The sequence below is a fragment of the Canis lupus genome, chromosome 12, assembly GCF_048164855.1.
Source record: "Canis lupus baileyi chromosome 12, mCanLup2.hap1, whole genome shotgun sequence".
Taxonomy (NCBI): domain Eukaryota; kingdom Metazoa; phylum Chordata; class Mammalia; order Carnivora; family Canidae; genus Canis; species Canis lupus.
The window spans coordinates 95,163-117,290 of record NC_132849.1 but is presented as its reverse complement, the minus strand read 5'-3'; the positions used below and the strand labels follow the sequence as shown (position 1 = coordinate 117,290).

Sequence of the window (22,128 nt, the reverse complement as noted above, 5' to 3'; positions counted from 1 at the left end):
TTCTCGTTGCCAGATGTCCCTTCAGCTGCACCTGTGATGTGAAGCAGAAAACACAGTTTCTAAAGGGGATGTCCCCTTGTTGTGTTGTGGAAGGAGTACCCTAATATCTCTTGGCTCTGTACATATGGGACACTGTATTTTTTTTTTTAAAACACAGTTTTCAACTGTCAATTCTTTTTTTATTTAAATTTTTATTTATTTATGATAGTCATACAGAGAGAGAGAGAGAGAGGCAGAGACACAGGCAGAGGGAGAAGCAGGCTCCATGCACCGGGAGCCCGATGTGGGATTCGATCCCGGGTCTCCAGGATCGCGCCCTGGGCCAAAGGCAGGCGCTAAACCGCTGCGCCACCCAGGGATCCCTGGGACACTGTATTTGCAGTGCTTCACCCAGGAGATCTTGGAGGAGATGTTCTGTGGCTTCAACTCTTCTAACTCCCTAGACAATGATCGGGTGCTCCAGGCAAACAAGGAGCAGTGCTGTTCTGAGGTGAGAATGGGAAGAGGGTTCTCCACAGAGAGATGGCCCCCACGCAAACATGGAGAGAAACCTGGGGCCCTCCCTTAGTGTTTCCACACGAGTGCCGCACAGGCCCAAACACAAAGAGAACATGAACCTCCCCTCCTAACCTTCGGCTATGTCTGAGATGATCAGACAATGTTCCCCTAGGTTGGAATGGTGCAGAATAGATTTCCTGTTTTTGAAGAGTGGGGGTGGTTGGTTTTTTTCACTCAGAGCAATGAGTGTCTTTCCGTTTCACTACCATTTTCCTGATTTCACCCACGCGCCCCAGGGATCCTGTGTAGAACGCAGCTCTACTGTCTTAGCACAACTTCTGCAGGCCTCACAAAAGATCACACTAAAGAGGGTGATTTAAGACAAAAGGAAGGGTGGGATGAAGCCATTGTCTATGTTTATCTCTAAGGTGTCATGTGCCAGAACACATCAGATCTTTGTTGGCCTAACGGGTCATGAGCTGTGTCCGTAGAGGTCCTCGTAGTACTCCATCAGTGGGGCTGCCTGCCACAGTGATTCAGCCATTCAACGCCATTGGCCCTTGACATGATGCCATTCTCTTGCCATGTTTGTCGTACTGCAAGGAGCAACTTGGGTGTCCCCACAGACTGTTTAAATTGCTTGATCTGCCATAACCTGGAAACCCAGTTTGGGTGGAAGCCCTCTGATGCCTCCTGACCCAAGTAGCTGGCTCTGTCTTTTTTGTGGAGATCCACACAAGAAATCTAGTATGAGGCCTAACCCTGACTCTGACCCTAACATGACCCCTATCCCTGAGGCCTAATCCTGACCCTATCCCTAAGGCCTAACCCTGAGGCCCAAACCTGACCCTAACCCTAGCCCTAACCCTAACCCTGACCCTAACCCTGAGGCCTAACCCTGACCCAATCCCTGAGGCCTAACCCTGAGGCCAAACCCTGACCCTATCCCTGAGGCCAAACCCTGACCCTAACGCTGACCCTCACCCCGGTCGTTACCCTGAGGCTTAACCCTGAGGCCAACCCTATCCTTAACTCTGACACTAACCCTAACACTAAACCTAACCCTGAGGCCTATACCTGAACCTAACCCCTATTCCTGAAGCCTAACACTACCCCTAATCCTGAGGGCTAACCACTAACCCTGAGGCCAAACCCTGAGGCCTAACCCTAACTCTAACCCTGAGGCCAAACCCCAAAAACCGAGACCTTACCCTAACCCTTTACCTAACCCTTAACCGTGAGGCCTAACCCCTAGGCCTAGCCCGAACTCTAACCCTGAGCCCTAACCCCCAACACCGAAGCCTAACCCTAACACTAACCCAAACCCTAACCCTGAGGCCTAAAGCCTAGGCTTACCCCTGAGGCCTAAACCTAACCCATAACCCTGAGTCCTAATCCTTACCCTAACCCTGAATCCGAAACCTAACCCTCGGGCCTTAACCTGAAACCTATTCCTGTGGGCTAACCATTTGGCCTAACCCTGAGGCCTAAGACTAACCCTAACCCTGAAGCCTAAACCTAAACCCTAACCCTTAGGCCTAACCATAACAGTGACCCCATGCCTGACCCTAACCCTAACCCTAAACCCTAATCCTAATCCTAACCCCTACACCTAACCCCAAACCCTAACCCCTCGGCCTAACCCCTAACCCTAGCCATTAGGCCCTAACCTAACCCCTAATCCTGAGGCCTGAAACTAACCGCTAACCCTGAGGCCTAACCCTAACCCTAAACCTGAGGCCTAACCCTAACACTAACCCCAACCCCTTACTTTAACCCTAACCATGACCCCAAGCCTAACCCCTAACCCTAATTCCTCTGCCTAACCCCTAAGCCTAACCACTCGACCTAACCCGAACCCCTAACCCTGAGGCCTAACCCTAATCCCGAACACTGAGTCTAACCCTAACCCTAACTCTAACCCTAACTCTAACTTGGCAGAACCCTAAACCTTACTTTAACCCTAACCATGACCCCAAGCCTAACCCCTAACCCTAACCCTAACTCTAACCCTAACTCTAACTCGGCCGAACCTTAAACCTTACTTTAACCCTAACCATGACCTCAGGCCTAACCCCTAACCCTAATTCCTCTGCCTAACCCCTAAGCCTAACCACTCGACCTAACCCGAACCCCTAACCCTGAGGCCTAACCCTAATCCCGAACCCTGAGTCTAACCCTAACCCTAACTCTAACCCTAACTCTAACTCGGCCGAACCCTAAACCTAACCCCTCGGCCTAACCCTGAGGCCTAAACAGAAACCCTAACCATGAGGTCTAACCCTAACCCCTAACTCTGAGGCCTAAACATAACCCTGATGCCAAACCCTGAGGCCTAACCCTGAGGCCTACCCTGCAGCCTAACCCTAAGCCTGAGGTCTCACACTGAGTCCTTACCCTGATGCCTAACCCAAACGCCTAACCCTGAGGCCTAATCCTAACCCTAACCCCTAACCCTGAGGCCTAACCCCTAGGCCTAAATCTGAGGCCTAAACCTAAACCTGACTCTGAGGCCCAAACTTAACCATAACCCTGAGGCCTAAACCTAACCCTGAGGCCTAACCCTGGGTTCTAACCCTGAGACCTAAACTGAGGCCTAAGCCTAACCCTAACCCTGAGACCTAACCCAGACCCTAACCCTGAGGCCTAACCCTGACCCTGACCCTAACCCTAACCCCTAACCCTGAAACCTAAACCTAACCCTAACCCTAACCCAAATGCTGACCCTGACCCTAAACCTGATCATGACCCTAAGTTTAACCCTGACCCTAACCATAACACTAACCCTAACCCTGAACCTGACCTAACCCTAGCCCTAACCCTAACCCTAACCATAACTTTAACCCTGAGGCCTAACCCTGAGGCCTAACCCTGTGGCCTAACCCTCACCCTTAACCAGGAGGACTAACCCTAACCCTAACCCTAAACCCTAACCCTGAGGCCGAACTCCTAGTCCTAACCCTGAGGCCTAAACCTAAACCCTAACCCTGATGTCTTACTCTAACCCTAACCATGAGGCCTAAACCTCAACATGAGGCCTAAATCTAAACCCTAAACCTGAGTCCTACCTTTACACTAACCCTGAGTCCTAAACTTAACCATTGGACCGAAACCTGAGGCCTAACACTGAGGCCTAACCCTGTGGTCTAAGCCAGAGGCCTAACCCTAACCCTAACCCTGAGGTCTAACCCTGAGGCCTAACGCTGCGGCCTAAACCTAAACCCTAAACCTTAGACCTAATGCTAACAATGACCCCAGGCCTAACCCTAACCCTAACCTTAAACCCTGATCCTAACCCTAACCCCTAGGCCTAACTCCTAACCCTACTCCCTCGGGCTAACCCGTAACCCTAACCATGAGGCCAAACCCTAAACCCTAACCCTGAGGATTAACCCTAACCCCTAACCCTGAGGCCTAATGCTAACCCTAACCCAGAGCCTTAACCCTGAGGCCTAACCCTGAGGCCTAAACCTAAACCCTAACCTTTAGGCGTAACCCTAACATGGACACCAAGCCTAACCCTAACCCTAAACATAAACCCTAATCCTAACACTAACCCCTAGGCTGAACCTCTAACCCTAACCCCTTGGCCTAACCCCTAACCCTAACCCCTTGGCCTAACCCCTAACCCTAACCCCTTGGCCTACCCCTAAACCTAACCATGAGGCCAAACCCTAACCCCTAACCCTGAGGCCTAACCACAACCCTAACTCTGAGGGCAAAAACTAACACTAACCCTAACCACTTACCTTAACCCTAACCCTGACCCCAAGGCCTAAACCCTTACACTAAATCCTCGGTGTAACACCTAACCCTAACCCCTCAGCCTAACACTAACCACTAACCCTGAGCCCTAACCCTAACCCCTAACCTTAACCCTAATCCTAACCCCCTAACCCTGAGGCCTAACCCGTAGTCCTATCATGGAAGCCTATAAATAAACCCTAACGTTGAGGCCTAACCCTAACCCCTAATCCTGAAGCTTCACCCTAACCCTAACCCTCAGGCCAAACCCTAATCCTAACCCTGGGCCCCTGCCCTAACCCTAACCCTGAAGCCTAAGTCTTACCCTAATCCTAACCCTAACCCTAACCCAGAACCTGATCCTAACCCAGACCTGACCCTAACACTGACCCTAACCCTAAGCCTGACCCTCACCATGACCATGACCCTAACCCTGACCCTGACTCTAACCTTTACCCTGACACTAACCCTATACCTAATCCAACCTGAACCCTAATTCTGACCCTGACCCTAACCCTAACCCTAACCCAAAGCTCACCCTAACCCTAGCCCTGAGGCCTAACCCTGAGGCCTAAACCTAACCCCTAACCCTGAGGCCTAACCCTAACCTTAACCCCTAACACTGAGGCCTAAACACTAGGCCTAAGCCTGAGGCCTAAACCTAAGCCCTCACCCAGAAGCCTAAATCTAACCCTAACACTGAGGCCTAACCCTAACCCTAAGGCCTAAACCTAAAGCCTAACCCTGAGGCCTAACCCTTACCCTAACCCTGAGTCTTAAACCTAACCCTAACCCTTCACACTGAGACCTAACTTCTAGGCCTAACCCTCAGGCCTAAACCGAAGCCCTAACACTGAAGCCTAACCCTAACCCTAACCCTGAGGCCTAAACCTAACCCTAAGGCCTAACCCTGTGGCCTAACCATGAGGACTTACCCTGAGGCCTAACCCTAACCCTAACCCTGTGGCTTAAACCTGAGGCCTAACCCTGAGGCCTAATCCAAAACCCTAACCCTTAGGCTTAACCCTAACACTGACCCCAGGCCTAACCATCACTCTAAACCTAAAACCTAACCCTAACCCTCACCCCTAAGCTTAACCTCTAACCCTAATCCCTTAGCCTAACCCCTAACCGTAACCCTGAGGCCTAAACCTCACCCCTAACCCTAAGGCCTAACGCTAACGCTAACCCTGAGAACTAACCCTAACCCTAACCCTAAGCCTAACCCCTTACCCTAACCCTAACCCTGAAGCCTAACGATAACCCTCACCCTAACCTGAACCCTACCTCTAACCCTGACCCCTAACCCTAACTATAACCCTGAAGCCTAACCCTAACCCTGATCCTGAGGCCTAACCCTAACCTGAAACATAGATCAGTTTGGAAATTAGATGTGACATGCCATTGAGTTGGATGTATTGTGTTGGTCAGGAACCAGTCATGAGGCACCTCGAGGTGACACAGGGATATTTATGCCACAAGTCATTGTCGCTGGGAGCCATGGTGAAGGCTGCGACCCCCAGAGCCCAGAAGGAGGCACCTCTGTCTCATTCAAAATAGAACTGGAAAAATTGGACGGTTTGACTACAGAAGATCACCATGTCTGCACCTTAGAGCATTCCCACCCCATCATGGTGCCCCCATTGAAATGAGGCCGGAGGTCAAGTGAAAACTGTGGAACCTAGTGCACATTCAACTGGTAATCAGTTGGTACCACTCAACCGGTACTCCACTCCATCTTACCTCTTCATGTCAAACCACCATCCTTAAAATTTGCACCTCAGATACACAGAGCACCAGCTCACGTGCATTGCAGATATCATTCATACACCACTGATGATGTCCCTAGGAAGAAGATTCTGACTCTTCTGTCACTGTGCAGGTTGGTAACCTGTGGACTATATGAGAGACACGGTGGGTTAGATAGGTCACAGATCTGGGAAGGCAAGCACAGAAAGAAAGGTCTGAAATCAGCTCCGTCTCAAGAAAAGTAGTACCTTCCTTGCATTTTCAGAGAGTTCTGGCTATGGCATTTTTGACTCCTGATGTACAGTTAAGGAGATGGCATGCGGTAAGCAGTCATCTGCCAAGAAGGGGGTCTGGATAGGTCTGACTGAAGGGAGGGGCCCAAGGGCTGGAATCTTGAAAAAGTGATGTCACTTCCTTGGAGACAAGAGTGTAGTGGATTTAGAACTCTGGTAACCAGGAAGCTGCGTTGAACAATGTCCCTCTTTCCAACTCACTTAACTGGAGCCGGTCAAGAGAACAAGATGTTCTTTTGCGGTTGACCTAATTTCAGTGGCTCTGAGCTTAAGAGAGTCCAGACAGAGAGATGTTCATGTCGCTATGGACGTCAACTCGGTCCCCTTCGCTGAAGCTTCTGGTTATGTGCAGGAGACCTCAACAGGTACCACAAGGCACCTGGGGGAAGCCACTGGAGAGCAGGCCACACTGTAATCTCAGCTGAGGGGGCTCGAACCTCTTTCACCCCACTGGGTGTGTGTCCGTTTGTGTATGTGTAAGAGGGTGTGTTAGTGTGAGACTGTGTGTGTGAGTGTGTGTGTGTGTGTGTGTGTGTGTGTGTGTGTAGAGGGGACAGAGGAGAGGAACATGCCCTTCCTGGGCAGAAACCAGCTGCCACGGTTTGGAAGCCTGTCACATCTTTGGTGTTCAGACTCCAGGTCATAGTAGGCAAGATGAGAAGGTGAGTGCTGAGGGCCAAGTTCAACTTCAAGTATGTAAGTCATGAGCGCAAGAGTGTCTTTCGTGTGGCTTCTCATTTCCAGATGTCCCTTCAGCTGCCCCTGTGATGTGAAGCGGAGAACGCGGTTTCTAAAGGGGATGTCTCCTTGTTGTGTTGTGCAGGGAGTACCCTAATGTCTCTAGGCCCTGTTACATACGGGGCACTGTATTTGCAGAGCTGCACCCAGGAGATCTTGGAGGAGATGTTCTGGGGCTTCAACTCTTCTAACTCCCTAGACAATGATCGGGTGCTTCAGGCAAACAAGGAGCAGTGCTGTTCTGAGGTGAGAATGGGAAGAGGGTTCTCCACAGAGAGATGGCCCCCACGCAAACATGGAGAGAAACCTGGGGCCCTCCCTTAGTGTTTCCACACGAGTGCCGCACAGGCCCAAACACAAAGAGAACATGAACCTCCCCTCCTAACCTTCGGCTATGTCTTAGGTGATCAGACACTGTTCCCCTAGGTTGGAATGGTGCAGAATAGATTTCCTGTTTTTGAAGAGTGGGGGTGGTTGGTTTTTTTCACTCAGAGCAATGAGTGTCTTTCCGTTTCACTACCATTTTCCTGATTTCACCCACGTGCCCCAGGGATCCTGTGTAGAACGCAGCTCTACTGTCCTAGCACAACTTCTGCAGGCCTCACAAAAGATCACAATGAAGACGGTGATTTAAGACAAAAGGAAGGGTGGGATGAAGCCATTGTCTATGTTTATCTCTAAGGTGTCATGTGCCAGAACACATCAGATCTTTGTTGGTCCAACGGGTCATGAGCTGTGTCCGTAGAGGTCCTCATAGTACTCTATCAATGGGGCCGTCTGCCACAGTGATTCAGCCATTCAACGCCATTGGCACTTGACATGATGCCATTCTCTTACCAGGACTGCCATGCTGCAAGCAGCACCTTGTGTGTCTCCACAGACTGTTTACGTTGCTTGATCTGCCATAACCTAGAAGCCCAATTTGGGTGAAAGTCCTCTGATGCCTCCTGACCCAAGTAGCTGGCTCTGCCTTTTGTGTAGAGATCCACACAGGAAATCTTGGATGAGTTGTTCCAAGGGTTCAATTACTCCATCTCCCCCTGTGAAGCACAGGTGCATCAGCCCACTGACCACAAGCATGGCCGGTCTGGACTGAGAACAAGTCCCATTCATGGGGAAAGTCAGGACCCACAGATGATCAGGGCAAGCCAAGAAAACAGACTAGGAAGAACAGGCCCTAGGTTCCCTGGGGCCTGCCGAAGAAGGTGCTCTCCCTGATCCTTCCTCCCTAGGTCAGGAACAGACCAAGGTACATCAGCTTAGGGGAAATGCCACGGAGTCCATGCTTTGGTCTCTTCTCAGGCCCAATCTGTGGGATCTTGAGCAGCATTTGAGGTGCTAACCCTCTGTGTTCTATCTGCAGTGGGATGTTTACGGATGACTCCATGGAATACTGGTCTTCATAAAAGCTCTGAGTTGAGAGAAATGCGGGTGATGCTCAGCTACTGGAATGTGTTGAAGTTGCCAATGCTCTGTCCTGCGTCCCAACCAACTAATGGTATTTTGAAGCATAGAACCCTTTTCTGTGTGGGCCCTAAAGTCCTTTTTTCCTGCACAACTTCCCGAGGGGATGGGTGTCTCTGGGCTGAGCGCCAGACCCTGTTCTTCCCAGTGGCCCGTGGTTTGGAAGCTGACTACAGTGCTCCTCCTTGTGTCTCTGGGGTGGAAAGGAACCATCCACCCTGACTCCGGGTGAGGCCTGGACCATGCGGACACTCCGCGAAGGCAGAATGGATACTTTTGTACAGTCCCTTCTGCGATCCGGCAGGAAAGGAGTCTCTCAGAAAATGAAGTCATTTTCCGTGTCTACCAGGTGTTCAGCACAGCCCAAAGGGTCCTGGGCCAGCAACTCTACAGGTGACTGACCACCCCATACACAGCACAGGGCCTGAGGCTCGCCTCTACTACCGGCATGTTTTGGGAATGTCACTGCACCTCTCTGAGCTTCCTTTTCCTCCTCTGAGAAGGGCTGTGAAGAGGATGAACATCATGGGGCTACTGTGGGCAATCCTGACAGAAAACATGGCCTAGACTTCTCTGCTGTGTGGCCCTGTTCAAAGGGCTGCTGGGCATCTTCCTGTGGAGCAGCTGTCTCTCGCCAGCGAAGAAGCTCTCCACATCAAGCCTGTGGCAACCTCGGTGTACAGAAGCACGTGGAAAGCAGGCCGTTTTCCTCTTTGCAAAAGACTTCTGGGATTCCATCTAACTGGCCCTGCTCCTTGCCCTTCATGTGTCCAGAGCAGCGGTCAGTGGGGAAGACAGAGCAGTTCATGGTCCACTCAGTAGATGGAAAGTGCTGGTTGGGATTCCTTTCTCCAAGAATAGAGAGAAAGCGCCTAGGATTGCAGCCACATTTCGAAGCACTAACATCATTGAAAGAATACAGTAGATACACTGTCTCGGTCTCAAGTCTAGTCAGAGAGTCAGACAGTCAATCACTCGACCTGTCGTAGGCACGCATGTCCACAGTTGGTTAGATGTGACATCTTCATGGCCGCCGCATGGGATGAATGGATCCACCCACATTTTGACCACGCGGACGGATGGTAAGATCAAGGAAGGGCACTGGGTGGCTCAGTCAGTGAGGCCCCTGCTCTCAGGTCAGGCCATGATCCCAGGGACCTGGTTTTTTTGCCCTCTCCCCCTGCAGCTCACCCTGCTTATTCTCTTTCCCTCTCTCCAAGAATTTAAAAAACTTCCTTAAAAGTGTTTGTAAAATATCAAGTAAACCTCGGATGGTCTGAATCCAGTGCGAGAAATTTGATGCATCAAAGGGTTTCCACCCATTCTGGGTTTCCAGGTGATGGCAGATCAAGCAACTTAAACAGTCTCTGGGGTCACACAAGTTGCTCCTTGCAGCTCGGCAGACATGCAAGAGAATGGCATCATGTCAAGTGCCCAGGGCCTTGAAAATCTGAATCACTGTGACAACGGCCCCATTGATGGAGTACTGCAAGGCCCTCTAAGGACACAGCTCATGACCTATTTGGCCTACAACGATCTGATGTATTCTGGCACATGACACCTTAGAGATAAGCATGGAGAATGGCTTCATCTCACCCTTCCTTTTGTCTAAGTCACCGTCTTCAGTGTGATGTTTTGTGTGGTCTGCAGACCTTGTTTAACGACAGAGGTGCTGGGTTCTACACAGGATATTTGGGGCGCGTGGGTGAAATAAGGAAAATGGTAGTGAAACGCAAAGACACTCATTGCTCTGAGTGAAACAAGCAAACTGCCCCCGCTCCTCAAAAACATTAAATCTATTCTGCACCATTCCAACCTAGGGGAACAGTGTCTTATCACCTCAGACATCGCTGGAGGTTAGGAGTGGAGGTTCAGGGATCCCTGGGTGGCGCAGCGGTTTGGCGCCTGCCTTTGGCCCAGGGCGCGATCCTGGAGATCCGGGATCGAATCCCACGTCGGGCTCCCAGTGCATGGAGCCTGCTTCTCCCTCTGCCTGTGTCTCTGCCTCTCTCTCTCTCTCTCTCTCTGTGTGACTATCATAAATAATAAATAGAAAAATTAAAAAAAAAAAAAGGAGTGGAGGTTCAGGTCTCTTTGCGGTTTGGCCTATGAGGCAGTCATGTGGAAACACTAAGGGAGGGCCCCAGGTTTCTCTCCATGTTTGTGTGGGGACCATCTCTCTGTGGAGAACCCTCTTCCCATTCTCACCTCAGAACAGCACTGCTCCTTGTTTGCCTTGTGCACCCGATCATTGTCTAGGGAGTTTGATATGCTGAAGCCCCAGAACATCTCCCCCAAGATATTCTGGGTGCAGCTCTGCAAATACAGTGCCCCGTATGTGCAGGGCCAGGAGACATTAGGGTACCCCCTGCACAACACCCAATGGGACATCCCCTTTTTAAATCATGTTCTCCGCTTCACATCACAGGGGCACCTGAAGAGACATCTGCCAAGGAGAAGTCAGATGAAAGAGACTCTTGCGCTCATGACTTACATACTCGTAGTTGAGCTTGGCCCTCAGCGCTCACCTTCTCATCTTGCCTGCTATGGCCTGGGGTCTGAACACCAAAGATGTGACAGGCTTCCAAACCATGGCAGCTGGTTTCTGCCCAGGAAGGGCATGTTCCTTTCTGCTGTCCCATCTCCACACAGACAAGCACACAACACACACACACACACACACACACACACACAGTCTCACACAAACACACTCTTACATACACAAACAGGCACACACACAATGAGCCTGAAGGAGGTTCGAGCCCCCTCAGCTGAGATTACAGTGTGACCTGCTCTCCAGTGTCTTCCCCAGGTGCCTTGTAGTACCTGTTGAGGTTTCCCGCATATAACCAGAAGCTTCGGTGAAGAGGGCCGAGCTGACGTCCATAGCGACATGAACATCTCTCTGTCTGGACTCTCTTTTGCCCAGAGCCACTGAAAGTAGGGCAACAGCAACAGAACATCTTGTTCTCTAGTTAAGTGCGCTGGAAAGAAGGACATTCTTCAATGCAGCATCCTGGTTACCAGAGTTCTAAATCCACTACACTCTTGTCTCCAAGGAAGTGACATCACTTTTTCAAGATTCCAGCCCTTGGGCCCCTCCCTTCAGTCAGACCTATCCAGACCCCCTTCTTGGCAGATGACTGCTTACCCCATGCCATCTCCTTAACTGTACATCAGGAGTCAAAAATGCCATAGCCACAACTCTCTGAAAATGTAAGGAAGGTCTTACTTTTCTGGAGACGGAGCTGAATTCAGACCTTTCTTTCTGTGCTTGCTTTCCCAGATCTGTGACCTATCTAACCCACCATGTCTCTCACATAGTCCCCAGGTTCCCACCCTGCACGGTGATAGAAGAGGCAGAATCTCCTACCTTGGGACATCATCAGGGGTCTATTGATGATCTTTGTAATGCACGTGAGCTGGTGCCCTGTGTATCTGAGGCGCAATTTTAAGGATGGTGCATTGACATGTGGAGGTGAGTTTTGGGGTGGAGTACCACTTGAAAGTGGTCTCGGTTCCAGCAACAGAATATTACAATGATCACTTTACCTCCGGCCTCATTTCAATGGGGGCACCATGATGGGGTGGGAATGCTCCAAAATGCATACATGGTCATCTTCTGTTGTCAAACCCTCCAAATGTGTCCTGTTCTATTTTGAATGAGTCTGAGGTGCCTCCTTCTGGGCTCTGGGGGTCATAGCCTTCACCATGGCTCCCAGCAATAATGACCTGTGGCATAAATATTCCTGTGTCACCCCGAGGTGTTTTGTGACTGGGATCTGAACAACAGGATACATCCAACACAATGGCATGTCACATCTAAGTTCCAAATTGAACTATGCTTAGGGTTAGGGCTAGCATTTGGATTGGGGTTAGGGTTAGTTTTACGGTGTAGGGTTAGGTTTATGTTTAGGGTTAGGGTTAGTGTTTAGGGTGAGTGTAAGAGTTACTGTTTAGCTTAGCGATTAGGGTTATGGTTTTTGGGTAGAGTTAGGTTTCAATTTTGGCTTCAGGTCCAAGTTCTGGAAGGTTAGCGTTGGGTGAGTGTTCGTGTTCTGGTTGGGGTTAGAATTCCGATTAGCATTCGGGTTAGGGTTACCGTTAGGTTTAGGGTTAGGGTTCTTGTCCTAGATCGGGTTAGCATTTGGTTTCGATATCAGGATAAGGTTTGTTTAAGGTTAGGGTTCGGGTCTAGGTAACGTAACCCACAAGTGGCTCCCTTTGACTCATTTGTCTCTTCACAGGAACACTCCGACATGAAGCCCTCCTAATGGAATTCAAGAGATCTATGTGATCCTGGGCTGAGAGTCGCTCTCCAGCGACAACTCTTGTAGTCTCCCAACCTGCTCTGTGGAGGCATCAAGGTTCTCCTTGTGGATCCAAAGACCAATCCGAGGTTTACTTGATATTTTACAAACACTTTTAAGGAAGTTTTTAAATTCTTGGAGAGAGGTAAAGAGAATAAGCAGGGTGAGCTGCAGGGGGAGAGGGCGAAGCAGGCTCCCCAGTGTGCTGGGAGTCCAATGGAGGTCTCAAAGCAAGGTCCAAGGAATCATGGCCTAACCAGAAAGCAGGAGCCTCACTGACTGAGCCACCCAGTGCCCTTCCTTGATCTTATCTTCCATCCGAGTGGTCGAAATGTGGGTGGATCCATTCATCCCATGCGGCGGCCATGAGTTCCTTCAATAATTTGGCTTTTGTGGACATTGCTGCTATAAACATCGGAGTGCATGTGTCCTAGCATTTCCCTGCATCTGTATCTTGGGAAAATCCCCAGCAGTGCAATTGCTGGGTCATAGGGCAGATCTACTTTTACTCTTTGTGGAACCTTCATACTGTTTTCCAGAGTGGCTACACCAATTCACATTCCCACCAACAGTGCAGGAGGGTTCCCCTTTCTCCACATCCTCTCCAAAATTTGTATTTTCCTGCTTTGTTAATTTTCCCAATTCTCACTGGTGTGAGGTGAGGTGGGATCTCATTGTGGTTTTGATTTGTATTTCCCTGATGGCAAGTGATCGGGAGCATTTCCTCATGTGCTTGTTGGCCATGTCTATGTCTCCCTCTGTGAGACTTCTGTTCATGTCTTTGGGCTGTTTCATGATTGGATTGTTTGTTTCTTTGGTTTTTTTTTTTAAATTTAATTTAATTTTTTAAAAGATTTATTTATTTATTTATTTATTTATTTATTTATTTATTTATTATAGACAGAGAGAGAGAGAGAGAGAGAGAGAGGCAGAGACACAGGCAGAGGGAGAAGCAGGCTCCATGCCGGGAGCCCGATGCGGGACTTGATCCCGGGACTCCAGGATCATGGCCTGGGCCAAAGGCAGGCGCTAAACCGCTGAGCCACCCAGGGATCCCCTGTTTGTTTCTTTGCTGCTGAGTTTAATAATTTCTTTGTAGATCTTGGAAATTAGCCCTTTATCTGATACATCATCTGCAAATATCTTCTCCCATAATGTCCGTTGTCTTTTAGTTTTGTTGACTCTTTCTTCTCCTGTGCAAAACCTTCTTTTTTTATGATGTCCCAATAGTTCTTTTTGCTTTTGTTTCTCTTGCCTCCATGGATGAATCTTGCAAGAAATTACTGGGGCCAAGTTCAAAAACTGTTTTGCCTGTGTTCTCCTCTAGGATTTTGATGGAATCTTGTCCCACATTAAGAGCTTTCATCCATTTTGAGTTTAACTTTTTTATGGTACAAGTGAGTTGTCTAGTTTCATGCTTCAGCATGTGGAAGTCCAATTTTCCCAACAACATTTATTAAGTAGACTGTCTTTTTTCCACTGGATAGTCTTTCCTCCTTTGTTGAATACTAGTTGACCATAAAGTTGAGGGTCCACTTCTGGATTCTCTCTTATGTTCCATTGATCTATGTGTCTATTTTTGTGCCAGTACCACACTGTCTTGTTGACCATAGCTTTGTGGTACAACGTGAAATCTGGCATTGTGATGCCCCCAGCTATGGTTTTGTTTTTTAAAATTCCCCTGGCTATTCGGGGTCTTTTCTGATTCCACACAAATCTTAAGATGATTTGTTCCAACTCTCTGAAGAAAGTCTATGGTATTTTATAAGGATTGCTTTAAATGTGTAAATTGCTCTGGGTTACATTGACATTTTCACAATATTATTTCTTCCAATCCATGAGCCTGGAATATTTTTTTCACCTCTTTGTGTCTTTTTCAATTTCTTTCAGAAGTGTTCTGTAGTTTTTAGGGTATAGATCCTTTACCTCTTTGGTTAGGTTTATTCCGAGGTATGTTATGTTTTGGGGTGCAATTGTAAATGGGATTGACTCCTTAATTTCTCTTTCTTCAGTCTCATTGTTAGTGTATAGAAATGCCACTGACTTCTCGGCATTGATTTTGTATCCTGCCATGCTGCCCAATTGCTGTATGAGTTCTAGCAACCTTGGGGTTGAGTCTTTTGGGTTTTCTATGTAGAGTATCATGTCATCAGTGAAGAGGGAGAGTTTGACTTCTTTGCCAATTTGAATGCCTTTTATGTCTTTTTGTTGTCTGATTGCTGAGGCTAGGACTTCGAGTACTATATTGAATAGCAGTGGTGAGAGTGGACATCCCTGTCTCTCTCTCTCTTTTTTTTTTTTTTTTGACATCCCTGTCTTGTTCCTGATCTTAGGGGAAAGGCTCCCAGTGCTTCCCCATTGAGAATATTGGCTGTGGACTTTTCATAGATGGCTTTTAAGATGTTGAGGAATATTCCGCCTATCCTTACACTCTGCAGAGTTTTGATCAGAAACGAATGCTGTATTTTGTCAAATGCTTTCTCTGCATAGATTGAAAGGATCATATTTTCTTGTTTTTTTTCTATTCTTGATATGATCAATCACATTGATTGCTTTATGAGTGTTGAACCAGCCTTGCATCCTGGGGATAAATCCTACTTGGTCATGGTGAATAATCTTCTTAAGGTATTGTTGGATCCGATTGGCTAGTATCTTGTTGAGAATTTTTGCATCCATGTTCATCAGGGATATTGGTCTGTAATTCTCCTTTTTGGTGAGGTCCTTGTCTGGTTTTGGAATTAAGGTGATGCTGGCCTCATAGAATGAATTTGGAAGTACTCCATCTTTTTCTATCTTTCCAAACAGCTTTAGTAGAATAGGTATGGTTTCTTCTTTAAACGTTTGATAGAATTCCCCTGGGAAGCCATCTGGCCCTGGACTTTTGAGTCTTGGGAGGTGTTTGATGACTGCTTCAATATCCTCCCTGGATATTGTCCTGTTCAAGTTTTCTATTTCTTCCTGTTCCAGTTTTGGAAATTTGTGGCTTTCTAGGAATGCGTACATTTCTTCTAGATTGCCTAATTTATTGGCGTATAGCTGTTCAAATATGTTTTTAAAATCGTTTGTATTGGGGATCCCTGGGTGGCGCAGCGGTTTAGCGCCTGCCTTTGGCCCAAGGCGCGATCCTGGAGACCCGGGATCGAATCCCACGTCGGGCTCCCAGTGCATGGAGCCTGCTTCTCCCTCTGCCTGTGTCTCTGCCTCTCTCTCTCTCTGTGTGACTGTCAAAAATAAATAAAAATAAAAAAAATCGTTTGTATTTCCTTGGTGTTGGTAGTGATCTCTCCTTTCTCATTCATGATTTTATTAATTTGAGTCTTCTCTCTCTTCTTTTTAATAAGGCTGGCTAATGGTTTATCTGTCTTATTGATTCTTTCAAAGAACCAACTCCTGGTTTTGTTGATCTGTTCCACAGTTCTTCTGGTCTCGATTTCATTGAGTTCTGCTCGAATCTTTATTAACTTTCTTTTTCTTCTGGGCGTAGGATCTATTTGCTGTTTTTTTTCTCTAGCTCCTTTAGGTCTAAGGTTAGCTTTTGTATTTGAGTTCTTTCCAATTTTTGGATGGATGTTTGTATTGCAATGCATTTTCTCCCTCGGGACTGCTTTTGCTGCATCCCAATGATTTTGAACGGTTGTATCTTCATTCTCATTAGTTTTCATGAACTTTTTAATTCTTCCTTAATATCCTGGTTGACCCTTTCATCTTTTAGCACGATGGTCCTTAACCTCCACGTGTTTGAAGTCCTTCCAAGCTTCTTGTTGTGATTTACTTCTAATTTCAAGGCATTGTGGTCTGAGAATATGCAGGGGACAATCCCAATCTTTTGTTATCAGTTCAGACCCAATTTGTGACCCTGTATGTCTTCTATTCTGGAGAAAGTTCCATATGCACTTGAGAAGAATGTGTATTCGGTTGAGTTCGGATGTAAAGTTCTGTAGATATCTGTGAAATCCATCTGGTCCAGTGTATCATTTAAAGCTCTCATTTCTTTGGAGATGTTGGTTTAGAAGACCTATCGAGTGTAGAAAGCGCTAGATTGAAGTCACCAAGTATAACTATATTATTATCTAAGTATGTCTTAATTTTGGTTATTAATTGATATATTTGGGAGCTCCCACATTCGGGGCATATATATTGATGAATGTTAAGTCCACTTGTTGGATAGATCCTTTAAGTATGATATAGTGTCCCTCTTCATCTCTCACTACAGTCTTCAGGGTAAATTTTAGTTTATCTGATATAAGGATGGCTACCCCTGCTTTCTTTTGAGAACCATTTGAATGGTAAATGGTTCTCCAACCATTTTTTTTTCAGGCTGTAGGTGTCCTTCTGTCTAAAATGAGTCTCTTGTAGACAGCAAATACATGGGTCCTGCTTTTTTATCCAGTCTGACACCCTGCGCCTTTTGATGGGGTCATTAAGCCCGTTCACGTTCAGAGTTACGATCGAAAGATATGAGTTTACTATCATCATGATACCTATTCAGTCCCTGTTTATGTGGATTGTTCCATTGGACTTCCTCTTAAAGAGGAATTTAAAGAGTCCCCCTTAAAATTTCTTGCAGAGATCGTTTGGAGGTCACATATTCTTTCAGTTCCTGCCTATCTTGGAAGCTCTTTATCTCTCCTTCTATTCTGAATGAAAGCCTTGCTGGATAAACTATTCTTTGCTGCATGTTCTTCTCATTTAGGACTCTGAATATATCCTGCCATCCCCTTCTGGCCTGCCAGATCTCTCTGGAAAGGTCAGCTGTTAATCTAATATTTCTCCCCATAAAATTTAGAGATGTCTCTTGCTGTTTTAAGGATCTTCTCTTTATCTTTGGAATTTGCAAGTTTCACTATTAAATGCAGAAGATTTAACCGGTTTTTATTGATTTTGGGGTGTGTGTGTGTGTGTGTGAATCTATTTCCTGGATGTGAATGCCTGTTTCCCTTCCCATGTTAGGAAAGTTTTCAGCTATGATTTGTTCAAATACATATTCTGGACTTCTGTCTCTTTCGGCGCCCTCAGGAACCCCATTTAAATGTACATTTTTCTTCCTCAGGCTGTCATTTATTTCCCTTAATCTATCCTCGTGATTTTTTAGTTGTTTGTCTCTTTTTTCCTCCGTTTCCCTCTTTGTCATCAACTTGTCTTCTATGTCACTCACTCATTCTTCCACTTCGTTAACCCTCATCGTTAGGACTTCTAGTTTGGAATGCATCTCATGTATTGATTTTTAAATTCTGTCTGATTAGATCTAAATTCTGCAGTCATGAAGTTTTTTAAGTCCTTTATGCTTTCTTCTAGAGCCACGAGTAGCTTTAAAATAGTGCTTCTGAATTGGCTTTCTGACATTGAATTTTAATCCAAATTTTGTAACTCTGTGAGTGATGACTGTTTCTGGTTCTTTTTTTGAGGTGAGGTTTTCCTTCTCGTCATTTTGCTCAGTGCAGAGTGGCCAAAAACAAGTTGTATTGGGAAAAGCAGAAAAAGAGAGAAGAGAAAGAAGAAAAGAAAAAGAAAAAAACAAAAGAGAAGGAAAGAAGAAAGGGGGAAGCAAACAGAAAACAAAAAACAAGGGAGAGTGTCCTCTGATTTTATATACTGTAAATCCCTTGACTTCCCCCAGAACTTTCTAGTGCCTCTTGGTCAATAACTTGCTTTTCCTCTGACCTTCTAGCTGGTTTTCTGGGGGAGGGGCCTGCTGTGACGATTCTTAGGTGTTAGCACTTGGGGGAGCTGCTCAGCCTCGTGCCTTGTGCAGGGCTCAGTGAAAGTTGTTTACCTGTTTATCCCGTGAGGCCACCGTGAATCTCAGTGGGGGTTGTTTATCCTGTGAAGCCTCAGGAGGTAAAACAACAGTAGCAGCGACCAGCTTTCCAGCCCCAGAGTCACCCCCTAAAGGAAATATGGAGCTCTCAGTCCACTGGGGCCTAGATGCTCCGGGGGCGGGGCCGCTGATCTGCTCAGCTTGGGACAGAAGCGTCCTTGCTGTCCTGTACCCTCCCGATCTCTGCCTATCCCGTGGGGTGTGCCGGATCTTGGGTTGTGTCCCCAGCCCCCTGTGCTTCCGGGCCTGTGCTGTTGGAATCGCGGTCCTGGCTGCACAGCTCCCTCTGCCCAGAGCCTCTGCCCAAGCTGCCCCCGAGCTGCTCCCGGGTCCAGCCGTGCACGCACTACAGCTCTTTCGGGAGCTCGGCTGCGGGGTTTGGCGTGCTCTCCCTGGGACACAGGTCCTCTGTTAGTGTCCCAGGGAGCCTGAGGGCATCCCCGCCCCTCCTGGGATCCTGCTCCAACTCCCTGCGAGCGCACCTTTCCATCCAGGAGGATTGTTTGAAGCTCCTGCTTCTCCGGGACAGGGCTTTCCTGTCCTGGGTGCACTCGCTGCGGCCTTACCCTGGCTCCTCGCAGGGCCCCTCCCCCTTGGATGCCTTTTGTTTCTTTATTTCTTTTTTCCCATCTTCCTACCTTGATAGAAGCGTGAACTCTTTTCACTGTAGCATTCCAGCTGTTCTCTCTTTAAATCTCAGGCCGAATTCATAGGTTTTCAGGATGATTTGAAGGCTATCTAGGTAATTTGGTGGGGACAGGTGACTTGGGGACCCTACTCTTCTGCCATCTTTCCCGCCTCTATAATGTCTTCCTGACCTTTCTTTTGGGGCAAATTCCTCCATCGTGTCAACTTGGCTAAGTTTTTATCTTTCATATGTTATTAAGGGTTGTTCTGTTTCTTGCACCTCGGAATAGTACTAAATTTAAAAAAGTCATACAGTGTCCAGAGCCTGGCACTTAAGGAAGTGTTTTTGGTGTATGCTGTGTGAATTCTGCTGTTGTGTTTTGACAGCTCTTTCCCACACGTCCATCCTCTGTAGAGTTCCTCCTTCCTGGCAGTGTGGAGTTTTGGGGACTTTATTGAGGTGTGGTTTGATTTGTTCATTAAAAAATGCCTGAAATAAAAGGAAAGAAAGAAGAAGAAAAAAAGGGAGTGGGTGGGAGAAGCCTACTCCAAAAAGAAAGGGAAAGGGAACCAACACAACACAAAAACAATAAAAAAACTATAGTCTGATTTCAAAGAAAAAGAAAAAAAGATTCCTGAGTCAAAAAATAAAAATAATAAAAGAGAAGAGAGAAAAGGAAATGTAAAAACAAAGAGAAAACCGTAAGCCCCATTCCAAAGGAAAAAGAATAAAAAGAATAAGACAAATGAAAAAAAAAATGCCACCAGGTCCTATTTCTTTCAGAACTGAAGGGGAGAATATGGGGCACTGTATTCTCAGTAAACTTGTTTCAGGTAGAGTCCTGTCTGTGTGCTCTTCTGGGAGAAAGGATAGCTGAGTTGGCTCTGAGTCACCTGTCCCAGTAAAGAAAAACAGTTGCCTAGCACCAGGGTGCAGGATGTGATGTCAATGGCTTCCACCCCTATTGGGGGGCACTGTGTTGCCCTCTGATGTCCAACAGTGTTTTCAGCCTGGGTAAAATGGTGACACCCCTCTCTGTTCAGGAAGTCCTCAATGAAGCCAAGGCCATCAGGGAGCCAGTGCCAGGTATCTTGCATTTATCTCTGGTGAGGCTGGGATTCAAAGCTCCAATTCATAAAGGAGCCACCACCACATGGATGTGCTTCCTCCTCTGCATTAGAGGCTCCATACACTCTGACTATGTTCTTTGTCACAGAAAACCAGTCTTCTGCCCTTGAAGTGGGCACGTTCTATGCTGTGGCACCTCAAATAGTAGTAACCAGGCTATCCCCTCTCTGCACAGGCCTCTGTCCCTTGCAGATTAAAGCCCATTTGTTGATGCCTACAGTGTCTTTTGTCCTTGGAGACAGTATATATCCTCTTCCCTATGTAATCCAGAAAGGGGAACAATCTCTCCCAGTGTGACCCATGAGAACCCTACACCACTTTGTGCCTGCTCCCCATCCAAAGTCTTCCTTCTCACCAGTAGCACTCACTACAGCTCCATTCTGGAGAAAGTATCACACTTCCCAAAACTCAGAGTTTGAGCTATGATCACTGTAAAAAACCTGTGCCACTCAGCTCCCCCAACTCCCCAGTCTGTGGTCCAATAGGTTTTCTTCTTTTTTTTTTTGTGAACCTACATCTCCTCTCTCAACCTCTCTTTCTTTTAACTTTCCCTATACAAAGAGTTCCCTCCCCTGTGCAGCAGGGTAGCTCTCTCCCTTAACTCACTTCCACAGACCTCCACCTGCCACATTGTCTCCCAATAACTATGGAAATCCTTCTTCCAATACTCAGATCCATTTCCTGGGTATTTCAAGTGATCAATACAGCTGTGTTCCAGGGATGAGGAAAGCCCAGGTCCCCCTCCTTCTCTGCTCCAACCCACCCCAGGTGTTTTTCAAACCGCTGCTTCTCTGCAGGGCTGATTGTTGTGCTTTTTTTAAGGACAGGGGTTCAGCTTTCTATTGCCTTCCAGGTCCACCAATGAGCCACTGATTTTTAAAATTCCAGGCTTTGAGTCCCTCTGTTTGTAAGAAATCATGCAATTCAGCCTCTCTGGTTTTCTGACATCTTTTTTTAAATAAAAAAAATCCCAGAGAAAGCTTTTGTTTGTTTTGTTTTGTTTTGTTTTTCTTGCACTCATTTTCAATCAAGAAGGCAAGTGTCCACATTTATCTTTCTTTTGTGAAGATTTATATTTCTTATTCAAGTTTTGAGAGAGATGGTTTATCCTGGTTTAGGCTCAATATATCTACAAGCAACACAAATTATCCACTGTGTATGAACACTGAACTGCTTTGTTACTTAATTGTATAACGTCCAGAAAAATCCAAAACATGGGCCGACACTTCCACTTACCTATGATGATCTGTTTCAGAATTTGTTCACTATTTTTGCCTTTGTAGACATTGTAGATTTTACTTACTTTTCCACCAGTTCAACCACTCATCCTTTCATTTTCTTTTTAAAAATTTTTCAGAACTTTTAGAATTCTTTTACCAGAAGGATCTTTGAAGGATCTGAGTGCCATCTATTAGGAAATGAAGGCTCTTCTTTATGTTCCCAAGGCTTGATTTTTATTACTGTTTTTTTTTACTATAACTGTATATATTGCCATTTATTTTACTGGACAATGTATTAATTTCCTGTGGATACTGTAATAAATTATGACAAAATAAATTTTTGTTTCTTTCTTCTTCATTCACTTTTTCTTCTATATTTTTCTTTTTTTCTTTTTTCTTTTTCTCTTTCTTTCCTTCTTTCTCACCTCTTTTTCCCCTTTTCCCAATACAACTTATTTTTCACCACTCTGCACTGAGCAAAATGACTAGAAGGAAACCTCACCTCAAAAGAAAGAATCAGAAACAGTCCTCTCTCCCA

The 22,128-nt window shown here is 46.7% G+C and overlaps 1 long non-coding RNA gene across 5 annotated transcripts; it reads left to right on the top strand.

The window, feature by feature from the left end:
- The first annotated feature begins 390 nt into the window (after window positions 1-390).
- Window positions 391-21,890, top strand: LOC140601897 (uncharacterized). 5 transcript variants are annotated; one of them, XR_012004978.1, is made up of 5 exons: window positions 6,398-6,649; window positions 7,161-7,268; window positions 8,386-8,520; window positions 11,811-11,964; window positions 12,734-13,602. It is a non-coding gene; the product is annotated as an uncharacterized lncRNA (long non-coding RNA). The 5 variants fall into 5 exon arrangements; XR_012004979.1 differs by adding an exon at window positions 21,728-21,890 and having other exon boundaries at window positions 6,429-7,268; window positions 12,734-12,885; XR_012004981.1 differs by lacking the exons at window positions 6,398-6,649; window positions 7,161-7,268 and adding an exon at window positions 391-490.
- The last annotated feature ends 238 nt before the right edge of the window (window positions 21,891-22,128 follow it).